The following is a 7,748-nucleotide window of genomic DNA, read 5'->3' as shown; positions in this document are numbered from 1 at the left end:
GGCAGTTACATAATCTGTCAACTTGTGAAGGGGTGGAGTCTAGCCTGCCAATCAAGTCACAGCCAATGAAGTCTCTGTGTGGGTATGGCTTTCTCCTGAGCATTCTGAGAACTCCTGTCTTCCACCCTAGAGGTGGGACACACACTCTCTGTTACACATTCCTGTTGACAAGCCACATGGTGCTAAGCTGATGGAACCAGAGTCCTGGAGTTGGAAAAACCATGTGGAGACCCACACCAGCGCTGAGATGCTTCCATCACCACTGGATCCATAAGACTTTCCACCCACTGGCCTGTGACCTTCTTGCATTCTGCATCATTACATGTGTTGTGTGAATCTGAAGAGAAATTTATAGACTGATATTGGACACATCACTAATATTGGACTTATGGACTTTAATATAAAGTGCTCTCATATATATATATATGAGTCTCCTTGGACTTGTTTCTCTAGTCAACCCAGACTAACACAGCAGTCTATGGCAATTTCAACATTCTCCTCCAGCACTGCAATTCAATTGTATTGATTCTTCTTTGATGAATAAAGGCATATCCTTGTTCAATGTCCAACTGTCATATACATATGAGTCTATTGAAAATACAATGACTTAGGTCAGGTGTACCTTAGTCCTCAAAATAGCATCCTTGCTTTTCAGTCCTCTAAAGAGGTCTTGTGTAGCAGGTTTACCCAATGAAATGCATCATTTGGTCTCTTAAATGCTGCTTCCATGAGCATTGATTGTGGAACCAAGCAAGACAAAATCCTTGACAACTTCACTCTTTTCTCTATTCATCATGCTACAACCCAATTGAGATGATTTTCATCTTCTGTACACTGAGTTGTAATCCATATGGAAGGCTGCAATCAATCTTCATCAGCAAATGCTTCAACTCCTCCATACTTTCTGCAAGCAAGGTTGTATCACCTGCATATCCCTGGCTGTTTATAAACCTCCCTCCAATCCTGATGCTAAATTTTCCTTCATTTACCATATATACTTGTGTATAAGCCGAGTTTTTCAGCACATTTTAAATGCTGTTTTTGTGGTAAAATTAGGTGCCTTGGCTGATAGTCGGGTTAGCTTATACTCGAGTTTATATAGTAATCCCGTTTCTCCGATTATTTGCTCAGCATACAGTACGCATAACTATGGTGAAAGGAAACAACCGTGAGGTACACCTTTCATGATGCTAAACTATGCAGTTTCCATTTGTTCTTTTTGCACAATTGCCTCTTGATCCATGTATAAGTTCTTCATGGGCACAATGAAGTGTTCTGGAATTTCCATTCCTCTCAAGGCTACCCATAGTTTGTTATGATCTGCACAATGGAATGCATAGTCAAGGAAAACCCCAAAGATTCCACAGGGAAATTGCTGGGAAATAAGTGAAAATTTCATAAACATAGCGGGCTACAAGATCAATATACAAAAATAAATTTGATTTTTGTATACTAGTAAAGAGAACTAAAAAAAAGAGAGAGAACTCTGAAGCAGAAATCCAGGAAACACTGCCATTTATAAGGCCACTCAAAAGATGAAATACGTAGGAATTAATCTCATCAAAGGGACAAAAGATGTATACAAAGAAAACTACTAAACACGACTATAAGAAACCAAAATAGATGAAAGCTATTCAATGCTCATGTATAGGAACACAACATTGGGGGGAAAAAAGTTGATATTTTCAAAGCCATCTAAATATAAAGCAATTCCCATCTAGATTTCAGCATCATTCTTTAAAGAAGTGGAAAAACTAATTACTAAATTTATTTGGAAATAAATAGACCCAGAATTAGCAAAGAAATACTAAAAAAGAAAAACAAATTATGAGATCTTTCACTTTCTGACCCCCAAACCTACTATGCAATCAGAGTAGTTAAAACAGCTTAGTATCGGTACAATAGATATAGGCAAATGGAATAGAATCAAGAGCCCAGAAATATTCACTCACCTATAGACAACTGGTTTTTGACAAATGGCCAAAATACATTAAATGGGATTGGATAGTCTCTTTAACAAATGATGGTAGCAAAATTGGATTTCTACAACAGAAGAATGAAGGGGGACCCATATCTTACTCCACATACAAAAAATGAACTCAAGATACATTAAGGTTGAGCAGAGCAAGATGGCGATTCCGGGCAGGTAGTATGGGCTTATTTTGCCAAAGAAAACACAGCAGTTGCATCATGTTTTGCAAAAGCCATCAGTGTTTGGGAATGATTCTGATGATGATGATGAGGCATCTGTAAGTGAAAGCCTTCAGAGGGAAGTTGCTAAGAAGCAAGCGACGAAGCAGAACAAACTGGAAATCCAAAAGGACCTTGCAGAAGATGCTACTGTGTATGAGTATGACAGTATTTATGATGAAATGCAGAAGAAAATAATCCCAAATTACTTTTGGGAAAAGATCGAAAGCCCAAGTACATTCACAACTTATTCAAAGAAGGTGAAATCAGGAAAAAAGAGCAGGAGAAAAGAATGGAAAAGAGAATTCAGAGAGAATGAGAAATGGAGAAAGGAGAATTTGATGATAAGGAGGCATTTGTAACACCTGTCTATAAGAAAAAAAACTGCAAGAGAGAGCTAAAGAGGAAGAATGAGAAAAGAGGGCTGCTGTTCTTGAAGCAAGTTTGGATGTAACCAAGTTGAAAGATCTCAGTGGATTATATAGGCACCTGTTAAGTCAAACAGTTGGTGAAGAGGAAGTCCCTAAAAGCAGCTTCTGTGAAGCCAGATCTGAGATAAAGGAAGAGAAGCCAATAGGCTACTCAGATGAAATAAATTCAGAGAACAAAGGTCACAAGAGAAATGCTTTCTTCCAACTGAAATAAACACCAAGGATAACCCAGATGCAGACAGTGACTTTGATACTAAGAGCAGCGAGGATGAAGAAAGTGAAGAAAATAATAACATTAGCTCTAGAAGGGAAAAAGGCAAAGAGTTTTCTGAGAATGACCCCAAGCATCACAGGAATCAAACTCGATCACAGTGAAGAAAGAGGACACAGTGTCAAACGCCACACACACAGTTCCAAGTCAAGAGGACATGAGAACAGGGGAGATAAGCATCAAGAAAGGCAGTCTAGGGACCCAGAGAACTACGACACTGACCATAATTATTGCAAAGACTACACAGACTCCCACAGATACAGAGAAACCAGTTATCGAGATTCTCACTGGAAGAGACATGAACAAGAAGATAAACCAAAGGGAAGAGACCACAGAGAAAGAGATCAGAATGACAGAGAATGGAAAGGGGAGAGAGCTGTGGAGAAATGTATCCCAAGAGAACAAGAAAGAGACAGCTAGATGATCTTGACCGACATGGTGAGAAAGGGAAGAAGGAAGAGAAAAGCGAAACAAAGGAAGAGCGTGTGAAAGGAAGGAAGGACATGTGTGAGCACAGTGAGAAATGCAGAGCGAGGGAAAGACAAGAAGTCGGTGTTCAATCTGCAGAAACAAATCGAGACAGAAAGGAAACTAGTCCAAGTTTTAGAGCAAATGATAGGTCGCTTGACCAGAGCAAATCCATCACAATGGAAACAGACAAAGAAAGGAACCAACAGCTACCCTCTGCTGCTGAAACCTCACTGGGAGCAAAACATCAAATCACAGAGGAAAGAAGAGGTGGACAAAGAGCAGGAGAGATCACCTGAGGCTGTGAGCAAGTTTGCAAAGCGGAACAATGAGGAGACTGTAACGTCAGCTCGAGCTTGGCCAGGCAAATGGCCCAGGTTAATGCAAACACCTATATTGAGAAAGAGGAGGATTGATGACTGCTCCTATCGGTCTGTGGAAGCACAGAAAATGGCTCATGGAACTTGCTGTGTGAGAATAAGAGGAGTATGTGAACAGTGGTTGGAAGGCATATTTCTAAATATCAAAATTCATTTTTGATTTAGGTTTAGATCAAAAGGTGGGCCCTTTACCTTGACTACCTGATTGACTATGTGTAATTAGTACTCACCAGATTCTTGTTTGTATCCCAGCTACAAAAGTTTGTGAATTCCCAGTAAATATTTAATGATGACCAAAAAAAGATAGATTAAGGTTGTAAATGTTAACACTAGAACCGTAAAGATCATCAGTGAAAAAATGGGGACAAACTTAAGGGTTCTAATAGATGGCATAAAAGATCATCAAATAAAATGGAAAACACACATATAACAAAATGCGAAATAAATGGCTGGTGCCTCCTAAAAATAAGACATATATATGCATCAAAAGAGTAAAAAGAGAACACTCAGAGTAGGGGAAAATGACAATAATATAGCAGACAAGGGAGTAATCTCTAAAATCTATAGAACACTGCAACACTTCATCAAGAATAATGTAAACAACCCAATTTAAGAAGGGCACAGGACATGGAAAAAAAAAAGACATCTAGATAGCCAAGAAACATGAAGAAGGCTCAAGATTACTAGCCATTTGAGAGGGGCAAATCAAAACAAGGATGAGATGCCACTGAACACCAGCATTAATAGAAAAGTTAAAAAAATCAAAAATAACAAATGCTGGAGAAGGTGTCAAGAGATTGGAACTGTCCTGTACTGCTGGTAGGATCGTAAAACTACTACCAATGAGGAAAATGGTATGGTGCTTCCTCAAACAATGGGGAATACAAATGCCATATGACTCACTGATCTATCTACGCAGTCTACAACCTAAAGAAACAAAGAACAAAACACAAGCAGATATGTGCACACCTGTATGCATTTCTACGCTATTTATAGTAGCAATAAGATGGAAACAAATAAAATGTCTATCAGTGGAAGAATAGATAAACTTTGATATATACACACAATGGAACACTTCACATTATGAAATAATAATGATGAAACCGTGCAGCACTTCATGACAGATTAATTCAGAGGACTTTATGCTGAGTGAAGTTATGAAATACCAAACTTTCTGTCATCAAGTTGATTCTGACTCATAGAGACCCTTTAGGATAGAATAGGACTGACCCTTTGTGTTTCTCAGACTTTAAAACTTTGCAAGAGTAGAGAGCCTCATCTCTCTCTCATGAGTAAGTTTCTCAAACACAATGGGCCAAATATTGCATGAGACCATTGTTACTTAAAAAAAAGAAGAGAAAAAAGGATAAGGTTATTTTGAGACAGAAAAGCAGTAGCCACTGTAATGCCATTTTGTTGACTTGTGAATGGCCTGACTCCTTCCCACTCCTTTCTTGCAAAGTCCCACTAATGATCGATTTAAAAATGTATGCTTATGTTCTTGAGATCAGAACACCATAATTAATAATATTGTTCATTTTGATGTTGTAACCAGGATATTACTATTTTTATTTTATTAACCAGGATTTTATAACCAATGCTGTACCCTGTAATGCTCACTAACTCTATAGAATAATAACATTACTTTTGCTTTCTGCTTCGGTCCATACTTGTTTAAATCCTAGACAAATGAAAAATGAGTTTTTGCCTTTAAAGATGGACTGAAATGTGCACTTGGGACTTCAATTAAAAAATCACTTTTAGATTCTAGTAGTCCAGTTATAACCGAATAAGGATTCTTTTAAATTATCAAAACATTACAGTGCCTGTCATTTATTTGAACCTGCAACATGATAATACCAAAAGAAACAGATGTTGACAGTTATCAGCAATGGAATGGTAGGATGAGGAAGTAATAGGGTAAAAAGTAGACAGGTATCAACTTAATAAAAGGGAAGATAATATTTGACAAAAGAAAAATGGGGGAAGATGGGTAACAGGCCAAGTTATTGGGAGGGTTGATAAATTATTAAAGTTGTAGAATACAAAAAATAATGATCTGATATGTAAATCTCCACCTAATTAATAATAAAAAGTTGTATTAAAATATTTTTTAAAATCCAAACTACGAAGCATTAAAACAACAACCAAAAAAAAAAAAAAGGTGTGGAAAAATCCCACTATCTTTTAATTCCATTTTCTCATGAACTTAAAATATCAATATAAGGCTACTACTGACAAATGAATAAAAGTGAAAGCGTAAAAGCATCATTTCTGGGCAGAATGATTCGTTTTTACTTATTTTAACTATTTATTGTAATCTAGGTGGTTTATAGGCCAGTTCTTTGGTTTTACCTTCACCAATTTATACACATTTTGTTTCAATATCCATATCAATCTTCTCAACGTACCATTGCTTTCCCCACTTGTCTCCAGCATCCCCTCTACCCATTCCTCCTTATTTCTTAATCTTATGTCTTTTGGATTTTGATAAATTCTTGATAAATCTAACCTGGGTCAATTCTGTCCAAGGGTAACTAACTTAACAAGGTCCACTTAAAAGGGCCATAGTTCTGAGGATCTCACCAGTCACTATCAGACCATTAAACTGGTCAGAATGTGTTTTTCAAATTAGGGGACATCATTCCAGTTTTTAACATTTCAGAGAAACAACACCCTAATTCACGTTTATCAAGGATAAGTTTCTGGTATTTCATTTGTTCTGTCCACTCAAAAGGGTCTACATCTCTTATGGAAAGTATAGGTAATCAAACCAGTAGTCCACTGTATGCTTTACTGGTGGTGGCTAGTGATTGAGCTGAATAACAATGCATTTCTCTCCAAATATTAGGGGGAAAATGTGAGGATTAGAAGAACAAAACTCAAATGAACATTTATTTTAAATAAAGCTACCAAGGAGCTTCCACCACTTCGCTGTTTGTCACTCTGAGGTGGCTTGTGTATTGCTGTGATGCTGTATGTCATTAGTATTTCAATGGCCAACAGGAACATCCAAATTGAAAAGGTTTCAGCAGAGCTTCCAGACTAAGAACAGACAACGAAGAAAGACACAGCTCCCCACTTCAGAGGAAGAAGCTGCTGAAAACCTTATGCAGAGCTTCAAAGCATTGGAAGATTAAACAAAGGAAGTGGACCATTGTCAGAGATCTTGCTCAAAGATGGGCCCTTCAAGTCTGAGGACCCTCAAATTGTGACTGCGGAGACCTGATTTCTCGGAGTGGAGTCCACCAAGGTGATGTGACCAGGTAAAGCCCGTGGGAACGGAGCCTTCAGGATCTTCATTTGCTGACGGAGTACAACTAAAGGAAAGGAAAAACAGCTGCAGAAAATTTGTTAGTGATCAGAATTTGGAATGTGCGATGTATAAATCTAGGAAAATTGGAAGTCTTCAAAAGTGAAATGGAGCACATAAAGACTGACATCCTAGGCATTACTGACCTGAAATGAACTTGCTTGCCATTTTGAACTAGAAAATCATATGATTCACTCTGCAAGAATAACACAATCAAGAGGAATGGTGTGGTACTCATTGTCAAAAAAGGATCTTAAGTCCATCATGAAATACAATGCTATTTGTGATCAGATTATGTCTATGCACCTTCAATAAATACAAAACATTTCAATCACAGAATATAAAACACCAATCACAGAAGCTAGTGAAGAAGAAATTGGGGAATCCTACCAATGGCTTCAATCAGAAATTGATCCAACATGCAATCAAGATGAATTGATAATTATTGGTGATTGGAATGCAAAAGTTGGAAACAAAGAGGAAGAACAATAGTTGAAAAATACAGACGTGGTGATAGAAATGAAGCTGGAGATTGCATGATAGAATTTCACGAAACCAAATGCCGTTTTCTTTTTTTTCTTTTTAATCATTTTATTAGGGACTCATACAACTCTTATGACAATCCATACAAACATCAATTGTATAAAGCACATTTGCACATTCATTGCCCTCATCATTCTCAAAACATTTGCTCT

General features: G+C 37.5%; 1 pseudogene; it reads left to right on the top strand.

Moving 5' to 3' along the window:
• Nucleotides 1-2,129: 2,129 nt before the first annotated feature.
• On the top strand, nucleotides 2,130-3,776 carry LOC101663543 (annotated as a pseudogene).
• Nucleotides 3,777-7,748: the final 3,972 nt, after the last annotated feature.

Source organism: Echinops telfairi, unplaced genomic scaffold (genome assembly GCF_000313985.2).
Source record: "Echinops telfairi isolate 266 unplaced genomic scaffold, ASM31398v2 ScPeMD7_13;HRSCAF=56, whole genome shotgun sequence".
Lineage (NCBI taxonomy): Eukaryota > Metazoa > Chordata > Mammalia > Afrosoricida > Tenrecidae > Echinops > Echinops telfairi.
Note: the sequence above shows the minus strand (reverse complement) of the source record. Positions and strands in the feature narration are given on the sequence as shown.